Below are 21,791 nucleotides of genomic sequence, written 5' to 3' on the forward strand. Positions count from 1 at the left end.
GGCCAGAGAGATAATGAAATTGACTTCCTTGTTATGATTGGCGCGCGCTTGTTCTGGAATTAATATTGGGGAGATTTTTACGCAAACTTTGAAAGTGGCAGTCAACAACACTGGTTTATTGGGCCCAGTGGACACCCATCTAAAGAGAATCAATAGGATATATAATGCCGGTTTGGATTCAACTTACAAGTTTTGCTTCTTCCGCATTTTTTCTTTTATTTATTTATTTATTTTTATTTTTTTAAGCGCGTATTTGTTGATTTTTTCACGATGAACAGTACATCCATGCACTGTTTACAAACCCACAAATTCTATTTTTCAGTAACTTTTTCATTAAAAATGGGTCTCACGGCATTATTCACACATTTAAAAATTATTTTGTTACAGTATTTTCAATTTTCAGTTTTCAGTTTCAGCAAAATAAATTCTATCCAAACGAACCCATAATAAATAATGGGAGCAAAAGAAAAGAGAAATAGCAAATTAAGCAAAACACTATCTAATTTAAAACATCGCACGAAATTTCTAAAACTTTTCTAAAGGTGGATTTTGATTCATTCTTCATTTTAACACTTTGATTTCTTTATTAAAATATTATTATATGTTCTGAATTTTAAATCTTGGGCAGTATTTTCTTTCTCTGTATATTTTTCAAGATGATTCTATTTGTATAACTTAATGTAGGGGCAAGATTTGGAGCCCAAGCCTAAATGTATGGAATCATAGTCCAACAAACCCAATACAATGAATTTTGTAGTATTTTGTTACAGTATTTTCAATTTTCAGTTTTCAGTTTTCAGTTTCAGCAAAATAAGTTCTATCCAAACGAACCCATAATAAATAATGGGAGCAAAAGAAAAGAGAAATAGCAAATTAAGCAAAACACTATCTAATTTAAAACATCACACGAAATTTCTAAAACTTTTCTAAAGGTGGATTTTGATTCATTCTTCATTTTAACACTTTGATTTTTTTATTAAAATATTATTATATGTTCTGAATTTTAAATCTTGGGCAGTATTTTCTTTCTCTGTATATTTTTCAAGATGATTCTATTTGTATAACTTAATGTAGGGGCAAGATTTGGAGCCTAAGCCTAAATGTATGGAATCCTAGTCCAACAAACCCAATACAATGAATTTTGTAGAGTATGGGTCAAAGAACTAGGTCTAGATGAGTTGGGCAACGGCTAGCATGGAGTTAAAAATCAATCAAACACAAGTAAAAGCTTATATTGCCAAAGCACCTTCGGTCCGAGGAGACCAGAATTTGACGTATATAGATCACAATATTGTTTAGCATGTTACAGTGTTCTCTCTTACTCTTTTTCTGCCCCTTTCTTCATGGGAATTCTTCCGTATTATATAGCTCTTTTCTAATCATCTGGACTTTACACTAGTTGATCATCTGGATCTCCACTTGAGTACTCATCCCATCAAACACCCCTTTCAGCCCTCTGTGAGTTGTGGCAGCCAAGGCAGCACTGTTTAGGGGTCTTCTCCACATTAATGTGGCTAGAAAAGTAGTTGCAATGCATTTAATGTGGTGGTGGCAGTTTTTCCTTAGATATTTTGAGTTTTCTTCTCTCTCACGTGTTCAGGGAGCGCATCTCAATTGCTAGAGTATACACCTGGTCTGCGTTCGCCGTGTCCAAGGAGGAGTTCCTCCTCGGACCTTCTTCCCTTTGTCTCCCACTGATGAGACTTGCAATGTGGATCATTAAAGTCGTGTTTTCCTCCTCGAACTTATTAGTGTCCTCAGACAAGGCCCAAGGCCCAATACATTATTTTGGGCCCTAGCCCCTACAATAGCCCTTCAAAACTCCGATTTCTCCCTTCCATCCGAGGAGAAAAGTGGGGTTTTGATTTTTTAAGAGATAGGACCAACAATTTTATTTTTTAATTTTTTTTCACACATGTGGGAGTGGTTACTTCTGACGTGTCGTAGATTACGAGGCGCTATTAATTGCTCTAGGCGACTTTGTGTCCCCCATATCCAATGGCGAAGTGCAGATCCAACGGCTGGCATTCCTCCTAGTATTTTGAGTGGGAGCAATCTTTTCTATCTTCTCCGACTATATAAAGCCTTGAAGCAACCCCCTTTGCCTTTCTTTTTTACGAATATCCAAGAATTTCAGAGAACTCCAGCGCCCAGTCTTCATAAAACACACCAAACTCTTGAGTTTCCGTAGTCATTTCCTGTAAGAAGCTTTTCTTTGAAAAGATCTCTGAAAGCTTCAGAGATTATTGTACGAATACCCGTAAGTTCTCATTCCTTTATATTACCCCATTTTCATCTCGGCCTTCCTCCTCGGCCCTTCAATTCATCTAGATGGGTAAATCCAAGCGTTTAGTAGATACACTAGCCACTATGGAGGCTTTTAGAGCTAGGTACCATATTCCACAGGGGGTGGTTTTAGAATATTGCCCTCTGGACTGAGTACTGACCGATAGAGATGTGGGTCAAGCCGTCATTCCCATGATCACTTTCATGATCGCTTTCATAAAGGGAGGAATGACGCTTCCCATGTGTAAGATTATCCAAGACTACTTGATTAACCATAGGTTGACACCTTATCAGTGTGCCCCCAACCTAATTAGGGTCTTGGGCTGCGTAGATGCCCTAAACGAGCAGATGGGCTTAGGACTCACATGGCACGATGTGGTTCACATGTACAAGTGCCATAAGCTTGCCAGCACAGAGTACTACCTTAAATCTCGGTCCGAGGTCGTTAGACTAATATCCTGTCTTCCTAAGTCCAATAAGGGTATGAAGGATGACTACTTGATTACCTCAGGGGAATGGAGCAACGGTCTTCATTGTTCAACTCGGGTAGGAGATCCAGGTGTGGTACCTTAGGATCAGTCCCCTAGGAAGGGGATTTAACCTTTTAGCTTTATTCATTTTTCTTGGAATTTCATTTTTTGGTAGAAAATATCATTTTAGCGATCTGACCATAATTCTCTTCTCGGTTGTTTTGCAGATAAAGCCCACGTTGCTCCTCGGCTCAAACATACCAACGTTCAGGCCCTTAACTACCTCCTGAGGTAGGAGATTTTTGTCAGCGAGGACGGACAATTGCGTGCTGCTCATCTGATCTTGGGTTACGAGCCCCTATCCCACGTTTTTCTAGACGTCAGCCAATCAATAAAAGCTGGTAGTTCAAGGTTATCTCGGATTGACGTTTCTAAGTCGGGATTCTTGGCTCGAAGGGACCTTCCACCGGTTACCTTGCCCATTCTACAAAACCTTCCACTAGCTGCACAACCACCTCCACAAGACCATCCCGGAGCCGCAGCATCTGTTGAAGAGGAGATTGAGTCATCTCTCCTTTCATTAGAGGAAGAGATAAACGAGTTTTATTTTGAGGAAGAGAATCCAAAAGCTCCTCTGATTGACCTCTCGGACGCCAAGGGTGAGCCAGACAAAAACTCCGCCATTTGCGCTTCTCCCTTTGTGATTGCCTGCCCGGATGATTCCTCTGACGAAGAGGTAGATAACATGGTTTCGAACAAAGGCAATAAGAGCTTAAGGGAGCTCATGGCTGCTTGGGGCAAAGGGTCAACCTTGAATACGCTCACTAAGTCTTAAGCTCCCTCTAACCCTCCTCCTGCCTCTCCACAGGTCCTCTCTGACCTTGGCCTGAAGGTTAATCCTAATTTGAAGAAGAAGAGGCTGGTTGAGTCGCTTAAGGAAGGCGAGGTGGGTCTTCATCATGGCGTAAAACACCAAAAAATGACCTGAGAGCCCCGGGACAAAAGGGCCCCATCGGTGGAGAGTCGCGATGAGCTGGAAAGGGCTGAAGTGCGCGTGGCACAGCGTTCTTGGAGCCCTCAACTCGAGGTTGATAGGACACCAATTCCTTGGAACTCCTCAATCCGGGAATACCAGAGGGGCCGAGCAGGGTACATCGCTGAAGCCCTAGAGTAGCCCATGCTTCTTCCTAGGGATATGGACGCATACAGGCGTTTCTCTTAGAACGACCTCTTCCTATCCCTAAAGAGGGGACCTTGCGATGGTAAGACAACTTATCCCTTTACAAGCATAAATCTTGAATCATATTTTGTTCTAACTCATGTCGTTTTGTGATCTTTGGGCAGATTACTCAGCAGGTTTTTGTGGTCGAGGAGTGGTATCACGATGCTCGCAAGCTGGCTGACGCTGAAGCCCTCTCTTGCGCTGAGATAGAGAAAACGCTAGGGGCCATCAAGCAGGAACAATATGAGCTGACTGAGAAGTTGAAGGAGGCACAATCAGGCCGTTTGAGCGCTGAGACTGGCCTGAAAAATGCGGAGAAACAAGCTGAGGACCAGCGCCAAAAGTTGCATGTGACTAAGATCAACCTTGCCACCGAGAAACAAGCTGTCCTAGATCTTAAAGCCGCGTTGCAGAAGGCCAAAGAGGAAACCTAGCCGGCCAAGGAAGCAGCCGAGGCCAAGAAGAGGGCTGCTTATCAACTTGGAGTGGAGGAGACGCAAGTAAGGCTTGCCGAGGAACTGTCAGAAGTATGCAGGGACTACTGCAGCATTACATGGAATAAGGCTCTCAGCGTTTCGGGTGTCTCTGCAGATTCTGCTTGGAGGCTGCCTGAAAACGTCTTCTACCCCCTAGAGATCCAAGAGGTCCCTGTTGATACTCCTAAAACATCTGAGCAACTTACGGCTATCCCAGATGCCATCCCAATAATCGAAACTACAAAGGGATCTAGCCAAGTTACCGACCAAGGCAAAGAAGCCAAGGGAGAGAAGGACAAAGGCAAGGGCAAGGGGAAAAAACCCTCTTCCAAATCAAAAGATCCCTCCAAGGAGAAAGTTGCTAAGGCTGAGGGTCATGGGGTTGACCCAAAAGCTAAGGACATTCCTCCTTCTCAGCCAAAGCAAAAAGAAGATCCTCCTGCTGAAGTTTAGCCCCTAGGGTTTGTTTGTTTGTTTTTTTTTTTTTTTTTTTAGTATCATTTTGAAGAAGAGTTGTATTTTATTTTTGTTTTCAAAGACTTCTTGTCCAATAGTATTTTATTATCTTTATTTCCTAATGTGAATGCTCTTTCTTTCATCCTTTGTTCTTTTGCCTGATGTTGTTTGGATTTTATTACATTGTTCTGAGTAAATGTAACTGTGCCTTCAATTAAAGTTTACAATAACATTTTGCCAATATAACTAAGTGTTAGGAGTAGAACTGTGCAATGAATCTTAGGTACTGAAGGTTGACATGCAGATAGTCCGTATAGTGCACATAAGTGTAGGTTTAAATTTGCTTTGGGCCTGTTTAGGCTTCAAATCTTGTTTCAAAATCAACATATATGCAATTTAAGATTATGCAACGCACCCACTTTAAAACCCATTTGAGTTGTTTAATGCCTGAATAGATGTCATAAATTATTAATTTCTCTTAAGCCTGTGATCCGAGGAGCCATGCAAGACTTATATTCTGTTTAACACTTAGATAGATGTGAACCATATGACGCGTAATTACAATAAAACATAGTGTAGGCAACACCGCTTTTATTAATAATAATACATTTTTAGGTTATTTACATTCCATGGGCAGGGTACAGCTTTCTCATCTAAGTCTTCCAAATAATATGCACCTATTCCTGCTACTGAAGTAATGCGATATGGACCTTTCCAAATGGACCCCAGCTTTCCCCATGATGGGTTCTTAGCGTTACCCAAAATTTTTCTCAGCACCAGGTCTCCTGGCACTAGCAGCCGTAGTTTTACGTTGGCATCATACCCTTGCTGGAGTCTCTGGTGGTAATAGGCCAATTGAATCATGACCTTTTCTCTTTTTTCTTCAATTAAATCCAGACTTCTTCCTAGCAGTTCGTCGTTGTTGCTTGGAGTGAAGGTGCCTGCTTTCAATGTTGGAAAGCTAGTTTTTAGGGGGAGTACAGCTTCGGCCCCGTAAGTCATAGAGAAAGGTGTCTCTCCTGTTGACCATCGTGGCGTAGTCCAGTAGGTCTATAGGACGTGTGGCAGCTCTTCCACCCATCTTCCCTTTGCATCATCCAATCTCTTCTTCAACCCATTGATTATGACCTTATTTACAGTCTCGACTTGCCCGTTTCTTTATTAAAATATTATTATATGTTCTGAATTTAAAATCTTGGGTAGTATTTTCTTTCTCTGTATAGTTTTCAAGATGATTCTATTTGTATAACTTAATGTAGGGGCAAGATTTGGAGGCCAAGCCCAAATGTATGGAATCCTGGTCCAACAAACCCAATACAATGAATTTTGCAGAGTATGGATCAAAGAACTAGGTCTAGATGAGTTGGGTAATGGCTAGCATGGAGTTAAAAATCAATCAAACACAAGTAAAAGCTTTTATTGCCAAAGGACCTTCGGTTCGAGGAGACCAAAATTTGACGTATATAGATCACAATATTGTTTAGCATGTTATAGTGTTCTTTCTCACTCTTTTTCTGCCCCATTCTTCATGGGAATTATTCCGTATTATATAGTTCTTTTCTGATCATCTAGGTCTTACACTTGTTGATCATCTAGATCTCCACTTGAGTACCCATCCCATCAGATACCCTTTTCAGCCCTCTGTGAGTTGTGGCAGCCAAGTCAACACTGTTCAGGGGTCTTCTCCACATTAATGCGGCCAAAAAAGTAGCTGCAATGCATTTAATGTGGTGATGACAGCTTTTCCTTAGATATTTTGAGTTTTCTTCTCTCTCATGTGTTCAAGGAGTGCATCTCAATTGCTAGAGTACACACCTGGTCTGCGTTCGCCGTGTCCGAGGAAGAGTTCCTCCTCGGACCTTCTTCCCTTTGTCTCCCACTAATGAGACTTGCAATGTGGATCATTAAAGTTGTGTTTTCCTCCTCGGACAAGACCCAAGGCCCAATACATTATTTTGGGCCCTAGCCCCTACACTTAATGTTTTCCAATTTTTAATGTTTAAATCCCTCTCTCCCAACTAGGGCTATCCATGAGTTTGGGCTCAACCTCTAGATCTAACCTAATCAAGAGGAACAAATATCAACCCACCACTGATCAAAAAAGTTGATTGGATTAGACAGATTAAGCCTGTAAATGGTAGCAGTCGATTTGGTTGATGTCGTAGATCTAAAAAATGATGACAATCCGGTAAGATAAAGGTGAAAATCGGGTGAAATTTCACTAGATCTAGCAAAAATATCACTAGATCTGGTGAGATATTGCTAGATTCAATAGAAATTTAGTCGGATCTAGTTGAGATCTTGCTAGAAATGGCTGATAGCTCACTAGATTTGGCAAATCTCACCGAAAAAAAGGGCCTCCTAATTGATTAGTTTGAGTTTTTCGGGTTTTAGGGGACAAGATCCGCAACCAACCCACTGGCATCGATTTGTGCAAAAAGAGACTCGTTGCCAATTGCTAGAGTAGTCAGGTAAGAGTGGCAATTGACTTAGGTCCAGTTGGATTTTTCAAGTGGGTTAGGTCTGTCAGTGAGTTGGACAACCCTACCCCAAACTATTTGTATTATAAAAGATAAGAAAAACGAAAGAAAATGCCTCGAATTTTTTACATATATTTTATAACTCATAAAAAATTCTATTAGGCATGATTCTAACATTTGTATCACAATAATAACATTTATTTTTAAAATGTAATGTGAATTTATAAATCAATAACTACTTTATTTATAAAAAATAAATAAAAATATAACTAACTACTTATTTTTCTATAGAGTAATATAGAAGGAGCAAATTTGCTTACCCTATCAAAATTTAAAAGCTAATTGATAGTATTAACCTAAATACCTAATTCCTAAACTTTAAAAAATTGATATATGTAACCGATTTTGGACATTTAAAAAATTAAAAAAGATATATATATATATGTATATATATATATATAGAGAGAGAGAGAGAGAGAGAGAGAGAGATCTTGTTAGATGCGATTAATAAAACTAAACTTATATAATGTGATATGGTTATTTAATTATAATATTTATAATTATACAAAGATTACAAGTTAGTTTCTAATGAAGAAAAAACCTTGATATCCAATTTGCTAGTTTCTGATGTGAAATTCTTATAACAAATAGAGTTGGGGTGATTGAAGTTTGACTTATTTGGTCTTTAATGTGTAAGCTCAATCCCTTATAACTTGCAAATAATTTTTGTTTTTGTTTTTTGTTTTTTGTTTTTTGTTTTTTGTTTTTGTTTTTTGTTTTTTGTTTTTTGTTTTTGTTTTTTGTTTTTTGTTTTTGTTTTTTTTTGTTTTTTTTTGTTTTTGTTTTTTGTTTTTTGTTTTTTGTTTTTGTTTTTTGTTTTTTGTTTTTGTTTTTTTTTGTTTTTTTTTGTTTTTGTTTTTTGTTTTTTGTTTTGCATTAGAAGAAACAAAACCCTTGAACTACATAGGCAACCCTCATTTTCTTTATCATGTATTCCATTTCCACCTCTCTAAAAAAAAAAAATAAATAAATAAAAGGTTTTGCAAGTTCCCGAACTACTCCATATTCTATACAGTGATTAATGAACACGATGGAAAGAAAATGTTCAATATATACATATATATATATATATATATATATATATATATATATATGTGTGTGTGTGTGTGTGTGTGTGTGTGTGTGTGTGGTTGAAGGGAAGCTGGAGGGAAAGCAAGGGATGGCAAGGGTACGAAGGAAAAGAAAAATCCTTTATTTGTTTGGAGAGAAATGGAATGAGGGAAAGGAAAATGCAAAGTTCTCCACAGGGCCAACATTTTCCTTTCCTCCCAAATTGGAAGGAAATAGAGAGAAGAGAGAATCTTTACTAGAGCATGAGGATTTTTTTTTCCTTTCCTTTCTCCCTTGCAAACCAAACACTTTGAATGCAAGCTACTCTCATTTCCCTTTCCTTCTTTTCATTTCAACTCTTGACTTTTTTTTCTTCCCCCCTCCATTTTTCCAAACATTAAATCTTTAACCCCATGCAAAATAAATGTCCTAAAATTACTAACTTAGAACTTCAATCTGGTAATATATAACCACGAAAGAGGCTACAACCATCACAAAGAAATGAAACATTACATGATATCATACAACCATATCTTGAATATATATCAAATTAATTTTATACAAAATCCAACAACATGGTCATCGAAAACTAAATGAACGATTGAAAAAGTGGAATTGAAATTAGAGATGGAGGGAGATTGGTATATCGTAATGTGGCTAGAGGTTTGGTTGAGTAAGAGTAGAGGTAGAGGGAGAAAGAACAAAGGATAGATTAAACCAACGACCAACCTATCTTGAGATTTATCGAAATTATACTTCTTACAAACATATGTATTAATGATACTTTCCCTTGAGGTTTGTATAAATGTGACAGATAAGTGCATGCTTAACTTCCTAAAGAAATATTCTATTTCAAAAAATAATCCTGCAAAAAACTCTAGAGGAAATGACACTCCACTCCCTTGGTTATTATGAATAACACTCTGCCCCTTAAGGTTTGTAAACATGAGTGAATCTTTTTATTTTTTTAAATGAAAAATTCTATGAAGGAAGTAGCACTATGAGAGGGCATTTGGATTTATTGCATTTATAGAAACCTTGAGGAAGGAGTGTTATTTTGTGAAATCACAAGGGAGGTTGGTATAATTTACCCAACAATAAAAGACAAACTTATGAAGGTGAAGGAATAGAGAGATATTTTTTTGGTCAATTTGAGAATTGAGATCGACAGTATTTTTGTATCTGTGATCTGCCTAATTGAGGGAAAACAAAATAAAAGGGGGATTTTTATTTCGAAAAATAGGGACCAACATGTATAACACTAACCCAACCCAACTTGTCATTTTAGGTAAAAAAAGTTATGTCTTGGCACTCTCTTAATGATCATGAAATTACCTGTTTACCTTTTTTTCTAATAAAGAAAATTTTCAAAATTGCATTTGGAGTTGAGGATTTATAATAAATGAATCCAATATTATTTTTAATATAAAGCCCTCTATAAATTTCATAAGCACATGAAGATTTTGAGTTATAGGAGAGAAAAAAAGAAAAGGGAAAAAAAAAGAGTGAGGCCACTTATGATATTATAAATAATAAAGATTTAGAGTTATAGAAGTTGCTTGTAAGAAAATAATTTCCTTAATGATAAATTATAAATAATGCTTTTGCTGCTAAGATAGGAGAGAGAAGGGGGGGGGGGGGGGTAAGGGAGAACTAAAGATTATAGTGTCCTGCATCCAATACCCTGCTCAAAGTGTCCCAGCTATAAATAAACGCCTGAGGCCTAAGGCAACAGAAAATGGAAACTTGTACTTGAGGTAAAGTACCCCATTAAAAAGTGAAGCAAACAAGTTTGTTGAGCTTCTTATTGCCACTCCAATGCCTGCAGTTTTACAGTGATGACTCATGTAACAAAAAGAAAAGACAATGAAAAACACTTGGGAAATTCTATCTGAGATTATTCTTGAGGACCTCAGGCCTCAACTTTTATTTCTCTAAAGAGAGGAAGCTTACATAAATTATTGTTAGAAGTCTATTTTTTATATAGCATCTTACCAGTTATTGTCTATAGATCAATCTAGAGGGTTTTAGATAGTCGAGTTAGCATGGATCTCCACCATTGTATGTAGAATCAATATGTCCTGGAAGGAGGACTTGTGTTTGGGCCTCAAGATTCCATTCTTCAACTAAATTGCACCCCCCACCCTTTTTTATTTATTTATTAAGTTTTGTAGGTTATGAACTATAAGAAGTTTCTCCAAAAAAGGACATATAAACAAGTTTTGTAGGTTATGAACTATAGGAAGTTTCTCATAAAAAAGACATATATAAGACAATAAAAAAAAAAAAAAAAAAAAAAATCAGTAGATAAACAAATTTCATACCCAAGGCACATCACTCCCACTTGTGCAAGGTCTATGAGAGGTGGCTGGAAGACAGCCTCCCCAATTTGGAGATGTAATCTGAAAAAAATGTGATTTTCCTCTATATAAAACAACACAAACGAACTAAAAATGAGTAACACCAACCTCCAGCACCCATCATGCAAAGGTTTATTTCATAAAAAGGAACTCATGTTCATGATAGTGAACACTTAGACCTTAAAACAAATACAAGTACCTCAAGACCTTAAAACAAATACAAGTACCTCAAGAAGAGATCATGCAAATCGTTAGTTTCTGTAAAACATGGAGATGTTATGAGAATGAATTCACATAGATTTCTTATGATATGGCACAAGTAATCTCATTATTTCATATTTGACAACGATACCATTGCATTCAATGAACTTTAGAAAGGATTTCACCTTTGGACTCCACAGTGCCATGTTTCTAAAATTTTTAATTGGGTCACTTTCTATGGATCATGCAACTATCTCTATAAATGTTGTTGAAGTGCAACAACAATGTCTAAGAGAATATGTACATTGCAAAAGCACCAATCTGTTTTGTATAAAAATTTCATTCACATGCAATACAAATTTGCATCAACATGTCATTAGAATCTCCAGTTAAATAACACAGATCTTGCTGACATTACTCCATAAATTAAAATTGATTAGATCCATGTTGTGATCTATATTGAAATAGGCCTTTTTGTGGGGAAGAAAGTATTTCCAATCATCAATGAGACCAAACAGTCAATTAGATTCAAATTCATGTGACTACATTCCCAGGAAAGAGTGGGGGAAAACTGTGATAATTTGTAGGTGTGTTTGTCAGTGCCTATGCATGTATTGTCATCATTAGTGTCAAAGCTGCACAAGAAAGAAGATAGAACCAACACCTCAGAAGTCCTTATCACAATTGAAGGCTATCTACAGCAAAAAATGGGTTCTAGTAACATATCATGCATTGCATTCAATAACCAACTTTAGCTGTATATAACACAGCTGCATCATGAATGATATGATTTTACTAAAAGCTAGCAACAGGAATGTTGGATTTATTTACATTGAATGATGAAAGAACAAGATATACATAGTCACTACCATCTAGGTCACAGAAGAATACTAATGACTAAACTGACCTTGACAAATTCAATGGAGGGTATTGCAGAAGTCAATCAATTTTAGTAGCGCTGACTCGCATCATACCCAATAAGCCGCATCAGCTGTAAGCAACGGTGCACAATGTAAATGCAAATAAGGATAAATAAGACATTTTTTCTTTGTTAAGAATCTTGTTTCGATTGGTTTTTGTTAAGAAGTTAAAGAGAGCTCACCAATTTTATGAGACTGAAGAAGTAAATCAGTTTTAGCAACATTGACTCGCATCATACCCAATAAGCCGCATCAGCTGTAAGCAATGGTGCACAAAATAAACGCAAATAAGGACAATTAGGACCTTTTGGTTTGTTAAGAAGTTTTTTCAATTGGTTTTTGTTAAGTTAAAGAGAGCTCACCAACTTTGTGAGAATGAATAATTGAAAGGCAAAATATTTCCCTCAAGCTTTATTTTAGCTTCTGGTTGCTTCAAACAGTCAATCAAAGATGTCCATATTTTTTTATACTAATTTCATTGCAATGCAAATTATGCAATAGCTATCACCTCCTAGGAATTTCATGTGTGCATCAAGAGTTTCCACCAATGTAGTCATTATTTGAGCCAAAACTTTAACATGCACCATTATGCTATCACATCAACCTTGAGAAAAAAATATAGATATGCTCAAAAGCCTAATTTCTGGAAGATGTATCTTCTTGTTGAAGCCAATGGATATCCTGCTCAAAGAAAGGAGAAATAAATAATGATAAAAAGAAGAAGAAATTATTAGACAAGTAACTTGACACCTATTTATTCTTAAACAGGTTTCACCACAATACAAGGGACAACTAAAATTTTCAGCAACACTGTTTCCGAAGTAACAGCTTCTTTTGTCTTTTCACAAATCAAGCACAATTTATCACTTAAAACAACAAAATAGTTTTCAATGTCTCACTTTCAGTGCCACCTACTAAAATGTAATTTTACTTGAAAGAGAATCATTAATATGTGGGCAATGGTAAAACTCAAGTGAGACCTTCCACCAGTGCCACAATATTAACGCATGCAATGTATACAGCAGGATGCCCCCTCAACCAAAGTGGTTTTAGCTTTCCTGAAGTAGCTTATCCTACTACAATATTATAAATATCCAAAAGTCTCCTAATTAATACTTCCCAAGCAGTTTTCATTCTTCTTAGACTACAATCAGTTGGAAAAAAAGGCCGAGGAGAAATAAAGAAGAAAACAGTGGTCTCTTTACATCTATTTGCATTTATGCCAAAAATTCTATTAAGTGTCACTCTGGTCAACTAACCTTTACATGCTAAACCCAGTTTTTCCATTTACAGACCCAAAACATGCAGGATATTAAAGAACCAACATATAAACTTTCATTATTGAATTTAGTCAGGGATTTGCTCAAACCTAGATATTCTTTTTCTTTTTGGCTATATACTCAAACCAAAATAAGTAGATAACTAAGAAGATGCAATGACAGACAGCTAGTCTCCAGTACAGCAAGAAAACCAGCTTTCATCATTCAATTCAATGTAATTAGATATCATTATCCCACAAAACAAAAGATGGCAAACAAATATTCTCCTAAAGGGTGCAAATTCATGATCCCATAATTATTTTAATTTGGAGTAATTTTCTCTCATATCTTGCAAATTTTAAGTAGAAACCAATTTCACAACCAAATGGATAGACACTATACATCTGACAAAATTTTGAGAACTGACAACTTCAATAAGCAAAAACATGATTTGTTTCCATAATGTATACCAAAGCTTGAGCAAAGAAAATGTAGATAGGGAGAGACTGACCATCTGACATATGCTATCTGACAGTTGAAGTGCTTCTTCCCACTCGTTAATATTGATGAGCCCTTTAATAAGGTGAACGAATGTGCTCAGCTCTGCAACACCACCCATCCTTACCATATCTGTGTACAGCTCAAAAGCCTAAACGACTTTACCTGCACGGGAGAGGCTCTCAATCAAAGAAGTATACATATTCTTGCTGGCAGCTTTTAAAGGGAAAAATGATGGAATATCTTCATGCAGCTCCAGAGCTAATTCTAATCTCCCAGCCTTAATAAAACTGTCAATCAGTATTCTGTATACTGGAACGATAGGAACAGAATCATTCTCACTGATCTCATCTAGAAGCCCAAGTGAGATAATAAACTCTCGGTTGAAACCTTCAATGACCTTACGGTAGCTTGATATATGCCTTGGCCAATATGTTTGTTTCATTTCATCCAAGAGTTTATGAGCCTCATCCAGAAGGCCAGTGGCACAACAGTGATTTCTAAGAACCCTGTAGGTGACAAAATTTGGAGCACAACCCTTTGAGCCCATTTCTCTCAAGAGATCAAGACATTTTTTGACTTTACTCACTTTCCCAAAGCCATCTATCATTGCAGTATACGTCACAACATTTGGATAACACCCCTTTTCTTCCATCATTAGCATAAGCTTATAGGCTTCATCTGTCTTTCCAACTTTACAGAGGCCATCAATCATCTCTGTGTATATGACAACATTTGGTGCACAAGAATTTTCTAGCATTTTGGACAAGACTTTCAAAGCAAGATCCAGTCTTTTATCCTTAAACAACATGTCAATCTAAGAGCTGTAAGTACAGACATTAGGACTATATCCATTCTCTGACATCTTAGCAAACACCTCTTGTGCATCATCTAGCTTCCCGGACTTGCAGAATCCATCAACAAGAGCATCATGCACGATATGGTTTGGGTCACAGCCTTCCACTGACATAGCATCCAACAGGTTACGGGCCTCTTTGACCTTGTGAGCTTTGCACAAACCTTAGGAATGCAACCTTCAGAACACATAATCTCAAACAGATCATTTGCATTGGAAAGTTTCCTAGCAATACCATTCCTCTTTATTTCATCAAACAATAAAAAGGCCTTCTCTACCTTGGAGGCATTACACAAAAAGCCAATCACTTTAGCATAGGTACTAGTATTAGGTATGAATCCCTTACTCATCATTTCACGAATAACAGTATATGCCCTCTCAAATTTTCCAGCACCACAAAGACATCGAGCAAAATTGCTGACATTGACCTTATTCAATACGACCCCTGCATCAAGCATCTCACCATAAGCTTTCTCAGCCAGCTCCAAAACATCTGAGCTAGGTAATTCTTCATTGCCGCATATACCACCAATCAAGATATTGTAAGCCACATAACCTGGCTGGCAACTGCATTGACCATTTTCTTAAGCAACTTATAGGCATAAGAATAATCTCCTGATCTGCAAAAGGCATGAACAAGAGAATTAAAAATCTTAGGACTAGGATAACAACCTTCTGTGATCATAATACTAAGAATTCTCTTACACCTACCAAGCTGTCTTTTCCTCAAACACCCACAAAGCAAAGTCCTATATGTCACAACATTAGGAATACAAGAATTAGTCCGCATTCTGTTCAAGAAATCCATAGCTTCCTCGAAAAGAGAAGCTTCACACAACCCAGATATCATCTTTGTATAAAGAACTGTGTTGGGCACAATTTCTTCCTTCTCAAACAGCGAGAGAGCTTCTCTCCACCTCCCCGCTTTGCAGAGAGATTGCGCAAAACAACCTAAGGTAAACTCATCCATAATAAACCCTGAACTCGACATCTCCCTATGAACCAAATAAGCCGTGTCCAACCGATCAGCTTTAAGAAACACTTGAACCAATGCATTATACGTCCATCTCGTGGGCTTGTACCCAAAATCTTTAAGCCTCCCAAGCTCCTCCAATGCTAAATTCCACAACCCATTTCGGCAACACTTTTGAATCAAAAAATTAAGGCGAAGACAAGGTCTTTTAAAGACAATTGTTTTGAGTTAATCTAAAGGAATTCACAAAACATGATTTGAATTAAAACTTTTACTATAGCTTCTATGGTTTTAAAAACTATACCAATCAAAGAACAGAAAAGGAGAATGGTAATTGATTTTTTGGTTCGAATTAGTGACATCATAAATAAATAATTAATAATTTTAAATTTATAAAAATAAATAATAAGATATATAATAAATTTATAACTAATAATATTTAGTTTAAAAATATATTTCAAAAAAGAGGGATACTACGTCTATAACATTTTTACAACAAATCACAAGTGGTTAGTTGTTATTGATTCAAATTTCAAACTAATGCTAAGATTACTTTTTTGCCCCAACAATAACAACTAATAACAACTTGTCACTTAGGATTTGTTGTAAAAATGTTGTAAACGTATCATTTCTCTTTCAAAAAATTAAAAAAAATAGTTCACAAGACATAATAGCAAAGTTGTACTAAAGTTCATTTATTATTAAATTTATAAATTAATTATTATCATATAATTACCACTTATATATTTTTAAAAAAAGCATTTATTAGATTTAAATTATATTTATGTCAATGTTTGTGTTGTATTTGTATCACTGTATGGCTATGTTTTTTTCCCCAAAAAAAAAAAAAAAAAAAAAAAAAAGCTATTAATTATTGTTTGGTTTCTTTTTTGGGTCATGTTAATGGGTGTCTTTGTGACAATTGTTAATAAACCATTTTGTGAAAGTTTTTATACCACTTTTATGAGAAATTGAAAAACTGTCAAACATTTTTTTTTTTTTCTATAAAAAGTTTCCTAAAATGGTTCACTAACAATTACCCTTAGGGTATTCGTTAACATTTTCTTTTAAGAATTATAAGAAATAAGTGGCTTTAGGAGTTCACCAAAAAATAGAGGGAAATGTTAGGGCATTGGCATCGGAGTTCAAGAAGAGCGAAGAACAATGGGTATTTCAGTCAGGCTCAAAATCTACCACGTCATGGAATTGCCAAAGAGAAGATTTTTAGTTTTTAGGTTAGCATTAATGTCCATGACTATGTATCATTTACAATAACTATTATTCATGAATTCAAAAGTTTGTTGAAACAGCTCAATAAGAAATTCTATCTAGAATTTGACAGTCACTCGATCAAATCTCGATTGATCATGTTACAGATTCTGATAGATATTCAATCGATACTCAAACAATAGAAATTAACTAAGGCACTTTAAATCAATGTTTTCAATTTATTTACTGGTTTAGTTTTGATATCCGAATTTTTTTTTAAAATAACAATAAATATTAAACTATTTAGTTAATTGTCATATTTCAAAACAATTTTGAAAAATAACATCTCGAGTATCTAAAACTCGAGTTCCAGATGGAACTCAAGTTTTTAAGTCTCGATTTGGAGAAAAAAAATTGCGCTGAAAATCGAGTTTTAGAGACTCGATTTTCATAAATTGCAAAAAACGACGCTATAGGTCTATAAAACGTCACTATAGGGATTAAAAACGCCACTATAGGACTCCTTAAACCTGTACTTATAAAAAAATTTTTTTGCAGGAAAACGTCGCTATAGGGTTTTAAAACGTCACTGTAAGTCTTAAAAACGCCACTATAGGTTAAATTTTTTTTGCATGAAACTCGAGTTTTAAAGACTCGAGATCTAAAGCGAGTCTTTAAGACTCGAGTTCTAATATGGATCTCGAATTTCAAAAACTCGAGATGTTAGTTTTCTAAATTGTTTGAAAACGTGCCTAACTAACTAATTTGAATGGTTGAAGGAAGCTGATTTGCACAATACCTCTTTGATATCCCTACAGAAACATAACCTAAGGTTCTTTTTACGTTTTTAATTTATTTAACTGTAGTGATTACCATCAAATTGTGTTGGTAGGATGATGTGCTCTCATTTTAAAATGTAGATTATAGATTGTTGATTTTACTTTTAGGATCCACTTGAAGAACCAAATTAATTTTGTTGTAGATAAATTAAATTATTTCTCATTTCAAATGGTATAGAAAAGTTTAATTTTGAATTAAATGATGACGTGACATAATTATAATATTATCTGTTATTAATATTTTCTAACGGTGACTTATACATGCAAAAGCACGTTTCTAAGAAATAACATTGTGAAACGGATTTCAAAAGTTTATATGGTAATATTAGTAGAAATCTCAACCAAAAAAAGAAAAGAAAAAAAAGTCAAGGCTTTGATTTATATATATTAATTGATAAATTAGCATAGCAAAATGAATTGTATATTTGTTTATACTTGAGTAATTATATATCTGCACCGTAGTAATGTTAATTTTTCATAAATTAAATCATATATTTTATTAGAGATATATATTAGACATATTAGCCTATATTAGACATATTTCTAACATATTTTATAGTATCTTTTCTAATAAATTTGACCACTTATTTGCTAAAAAACTAGTAATTATATAAGCAACTAAGTCGTCAAAGTTATGCTAAAGGCCTTGTAGCTGAATTGGCACCTCCCCATGCACAAAGTACTTGGGGGTCTAGGGGGGAAATGGTTCGAGTTGCAGGGTTAGCAGCAAAAAAAAAGTTGTCAAAGTTATTAAAAAATACACCATTATATATACAACTAGTTGCTAACATGTGCAATGTATGGAATGTTTGATAAAAAATATATATTTATATATGATACATATTTAATTAATAAGCATTAGTAAATAAAAAATCAAATCAAAGAATTTATAGAGAAGAAATTACATGATTTAATTACAATTTGTTTAAATAATGTCAAACCTAATTCAATGAGAATTTTGGTAAGTATTGGGTTACTTTATCCAAAAAGGCGGTGAATTATTTAATGATTATTTATAACTTGCCAAAAATTTAAAATATAGTCATAATATACAAGTTGTTTAAAGTTTAAACAGCTTGTATATTGTGACTTGAAATAAGCATTTTCTTCCTAGAAGAAGGAAATATCAAACTATTCATATAACTCATCAATAACTCATATTAATATTTAATCAGTAATATTAACAAATTTTTGTAAAGACAAAAGAATATATATTTGAATGATGATGTGGACAAGCTAAACTTGATTTATCATAATAGCAGAGATGACAGCCATTCTAAAGACACATTTTGGAATTAAAATATTGCTGCTGGTACTGGGTTGCATCTAGAAGCATGTAATGTGCCTCAGTTTTGGTAATGTGGTTCAGTGATTTGACACTATGGGTGTGTTTGGATAGAACTTATTTTGCTGAAACTGAAAACTGAAAACTGAAAACACTGTAACAAAATAATTTTTAAATGTGTGAATAGTGTTGTGGGACCCATTTTTAATGAAAAAATTGATAAAAAATGAAATTTGTGGGTCCGTAAATAGTGCACATGTGCACTGTTCACTGCAGAAAGTCAGCATTTGCGGTTACTGTTCACTGTTCAATGAACAGTAACCGCAATACCCAAAACGCGTGAAAACAAAAAAAAAAAAAAAAAAAGAGAACAAAAACGCAGCAGGGAAACGTGGACGTGAATACAAACACACACAGGGTCCGTTTGGATTGAGCTTATTGTTGCTGAAACTGAAAACTGAAAACATTGTAGCAAAATAATTTTTAAATGTGTGAAAAGTATCGTGGGACCCATTTTTAATATTTTTTAATGCGTGAACAGTATTGCTACAGTACATGAACAGTACTGCTACAGTGCAAAACAGTAACTTTTGTCCACCAAAGTCAACTTATGCGGGCCGGAAAAAAAAAAAAAAAAAAAAAAACAAAGAAAACGCAGCACCAAACGTGGACGCAGGAAAACGGGCAATCCAAACGCCCTCACAATGTGTGTTTGTATTCACGTCCACGTTTCCCTGCTGCGTTTTTGTTCTTTTTTTTTTTTTTTTTTTTTTTTTTTCACGCGTTTTGGGTATTGCGGTTACTGTTCATTGAACAGTGAACAGTAACCGCAAATGCTGACTTTCTGCAGTGAACAGTGCACATGTGCACTGTTTACGGACCCACAAATTTCATTTTTTATCAATTTTTTCATTAAAAATGGGTCCCACAGCACTATTCACACATTTAAAAATTATTTTGCAACAGTGTTTTCAGTTTTCAGTTTCAGCAAAATAAGTTCTATCCAAACACACCCACTATGTTGAGACCTACGTTTTTGCATTAGAAACTCCAGTGGGAAACACATGAGGAATGCGAATCAAGCATAGTGTTTGAGGATTTGGCAATCAAACAACATGATACGGTAAAAAAAAATCTCAACCTTTCTTTTTTTGGTCACTAAAAAAAGAAAGGTTTAGTTTTGAAAGAATGATTAGTTGTTAATAACTCATATATTTTTTATTTTTAAATTAAATAAATACATAAATAAAATAGTAGTATTACACTTCAAATTCATAAAACACTAGCGACGAGATAGCTCAGTGATTGACTCCTCATTTATCGAAGCTTGTATAGGTAGATTTGGCTCTATCACCCTTGAATCATGCTCCCTTTGCAAAAAATTGTTTGAGTCAATACCACTGTAAGGTTGAATTTAATCAACCATCTTGTTGACTTTATTCCGTGCCAAATTTACTTGTATTTCAGCAATTAGTAACCCTGTATTTAGGTGGGTTTGTTGTAAGGGTAGTGAGTGAGATAGAGTGATTGAATGCTCAAGAGTGTGCAAGAAAATAGAGTCTCGTGGCTGGATCTCACAGGTGACTCGCGGCTGCAAGCCGCCAGAAGCAGCACACGTGCCAAGCATGCCAGAAGCAGCACACGTGCCAAGCATGCCAGAAGTTGAAGCGTCATGTTAGCTGGAGCACTACAGAACAAAATAAGACAACTGGCCGTTCTGTTATCGCGCGGCTGGATCTCGCGACTCAGTCAAGCCGCGAGCCACCCCTGTTTTGAAAAACCTGATGTTTCACATTCTTTTCTCACCCTAGTATAAATACCCCTTATACCCACAAAAGAATGAGAGCTTCCAGAGAGAATTTTGAGAGAGAAACCCTAGAGTAAAACAAGATTGATTCATCTACAATCTTTACATAAGAGTCTCTTCAAATTTCTCAACTCTCTTCCTCTCCATTGTTAAACCCTTGAGAGGCATTTTACCAAAACATTTTCTCACTATATCCATTATTGTGAGATGACTGTTTGGTGTTCTGGGAAGCAGTTATGAAGGAACCAATTTACATTGGTTGATGTTATGGTCAAGTAGCGGAATCCGGGAAGCTAGAAAAGAAATAGGTTCGGCGCAACCTCGTTGGAGCAAGAAGTTTGGAGGGCTTAGGTGCACTGGGTAGATTAGGCTTGGAGGGTTTATTACTGTCCATGTATCCCAACTACATTTTCTAGTGGATTACTTACCGCTTGGAGGGCGGCGGAGAGGTTTTACGCCGAGGGCTTCGGTTTCCTCTTCGATAACACATCGCGTGTTATCCTTGTGTTTGCATCTTCCTTTCCTTTTATCTTTGCCTTTTATTATCTGCTGTGGGTTGTGATTTTAATTTGGCTTAGATTGTTTTCCAATTCTGTTTTATAGCTTTTGTTCATTTTCCGCACACTAGTTGTTTGACATAAAACTTGAATTGGTTAATTTGTAAATTGTGGGTCTAAACGTTCATGGGTGTTTTTACACTATTTGAACTTTCAATTGGTATCAGAGCGGGTACACTTCTAGTAGTATCATTACCATAGTGTGATCCTTAACTTCCTATTGAGATGGATCGGTCTCAATCCCTAAATGCACTTCCATATTTTGATGGTAGTAATTATGCTTTTAGGAAGGTTCGCATGAGAGCATTTCTATGTTTCATTGATGAATCAGTTTGGGATGCTGTTGAGATAGGTTGGACTAGACCTGAGGCAGCCAAATCCACATGGGATAAGGCAGCACTCGCCGCATCTAATGCTAACAGTAAAGCACTCAATGCTATTTTCTGTGGTGTGTCTCCAGATGAATTTCACAGGATCTCGCACGTTATCGTTGTCAAAGAAGCGTGGGAGATATTGGAGACCACTTA

At 35.8% G+C, this 21,791-nt stretch overlaps 1 protein-coding gene and 1 pseudogene across 4 annotated transcripts in view; both read right to left on the reverse strand.

The window, feature by feature from the left end:
• The window catches only part of LOC126703468 (cysteine-rich receptor-like protein kinase 44), a 144,304-nt gene that overhangs the window by 94,742 nt on the left and 27,771 nt on the right, over positions 1–21,791 (reverse strand). The window lies entirely within an intron of this gene.
• On the reverse strand, positions 10,007–15,837 carry LOC126703471 (pentatricopeptide repeat-containing protein At1g06710, mitochondrial-like; annotated as a pseudogene).

Source organism: Quercus robur, chromosome 10, assembly GCF_932294415.1.
Source record: "Quercus robur chromosome 10, dhQueRobu3.1, whole genome shotgun sequence".
Taxonomy (NCBI): Eukaryota; Viridiplantae; Streptophyta; class Magnoliopsida; order Fagales; family Fagaceae; genus Quercus; species Quercus robur.